The 1,609-nt window shown below is 38.8% G+C and overlaps 1 pseudogene; it reads left to right on the top strand.

The window, feature by feature from the left end:
* Nucleotides 1–866: 866 nt before the first annotated feature.
* Nucleotides 867–1,397, top strand: LOC127233953 (mediator of RNA polymerase II transcription subunit 28-like; annotated as a pseudogene).
* Nucleotides 1,398–1,609: the final 212 nt, after the last annotated feature.

Below are 1,609 nucleotides of genomic sequence, written 5' to 3'. Positions count from 1 at the left end.
TGGAAATTTGCATGGATAGTTTTCATTTCTCTTCTTCTTGTATGTACTTTCTAGTCTGTATCACAGTTATGTCCTCTTGGCATCTACAAACACCCAGTTCTGTGTTTTACAGAGACAATGAGATATATATCATCAAGCAACACAAACCATGAACTTTCTTTTCTTCCCAAACATCATTTTACATATGACTATATATTACTTATCTCATGAATGATCACTAATTAATGATATGACCCATTTAATCTCAGAATTGAATATTAAGTGTCCACAACCTGAGCTCTCCTCTAATATTGGGCATTATTTTCAAAGCTTTAAAAATATATGAAATTTAGTTATTGGAGGAATGTTTACATATACAAAGACTCCTTTCAAAGCCCACATTATTGGGAAACTGTAAGTGACAAATGACCAAGCTTGTAACAACTCGAGAAAAGAAGTAGCCAAAGTGTAATCAAGTATGAGCATAGCCCAGAGAGAGTGTGGGGCAGAGTGTTGTGAGTTGGAGAACTGCAAAGTCTGGGGTTCCCCAAAGAAGAAGAAGGAATTGTGAAATTATATTGCATCACACTTGAGATGGAAGTTTCATTACCTCCCAGGCCTGCAGAGCTCAAACCTGAGGACTTGCTCTGTCTCCCTGTAGCATGTATCATATATTGTCTACATAGACCATTTCACATAATTGTTACTTGTGGAGTACACACTGTTGCAATAATTGTATAGATAATAGTGCTATAGTATGACATATATTACATATATAAATATCCTAGAACACACATAATATATCATATATATATATATATATATATATATATATATATATCCTGTTAACATATGCATACCTGGCTCTTCCACTCTCCATTGCAGACATGGGAAGTTCTCTTGGCAGGATGTTCTCTGGGCAGCCCCCTTGTCCTCAGCTTGCCCCTGCCTGGGCTCCCAGGCTTGGCCTTGCTTCTGCAAACAGCACCTGGGGTTCCCAGACCATCTAACTGTAAATTGGTGGATGAGTTTGAATTGTCTTTAAGTCTTGCTTTGCCTCTGCTGTGTGTCACGATTGTGTCAATGGAATTGATCTGGAAGAAATTCTAACTGGTATTGATCAGTGTGTCCAGAAGTTTTTGGATATTGCAAGACAGACAGAATATTTTTTTCTTACAAAAAGATTGTCTATCTAGAAATCAAATCAAGTTATCATAAAGAATGTCTCAGAACTAAGGAATGAACTGCAGTGGAAAGATGCATTAGTCCAGAAGCACTTGACAAAGCTGAGGCATTAGCAGCAGATGCTGGAGGACATCAAAGTGCAGCACAAGAAGCCAGCTGAAATCCCTCAGGGCCCCTTGGCCTAACTGGAGCAGGTATCTGCCAATATTCCTGTACCTCCGAAGCTGACCTAAGAGCACTCTGGGCTGGGATGCAGCCTATGGTCCTGCCAGTCCTTAAAGACATGGCATATTGAAAGAACTCCATTGATTATGAATGGGTGTTAGTTATTTATAAGGTGAGATTTAAATATGAAGCTTGGACAACTGTGAACCTATGATTCTTCTAGGGATTCTCTAAATCCCTAGAGTACTTTATAAAATGCCTGCAGCTTTGAAAGACCAAG

This window comes from Phodopus roborovskii, unplaced genomic scaffold (assembly GCF_943737965.1).
Source record: "Phodopus roborovskii unplaced genomic scaffold, PHOROB, whole genome shotgun sequence".
Lineage (NCBI taxonomy): Eukaryota > Metazoa > Chordata > Mammalia > Rodentia > Cricetidae > Phodopus > Phodopus roborovskii.
The sequence above is the reverse complement of the archived record's forward strand: the minus strand, read 5'-3'. Positions and strand labels throughout refer to the sequence as shown.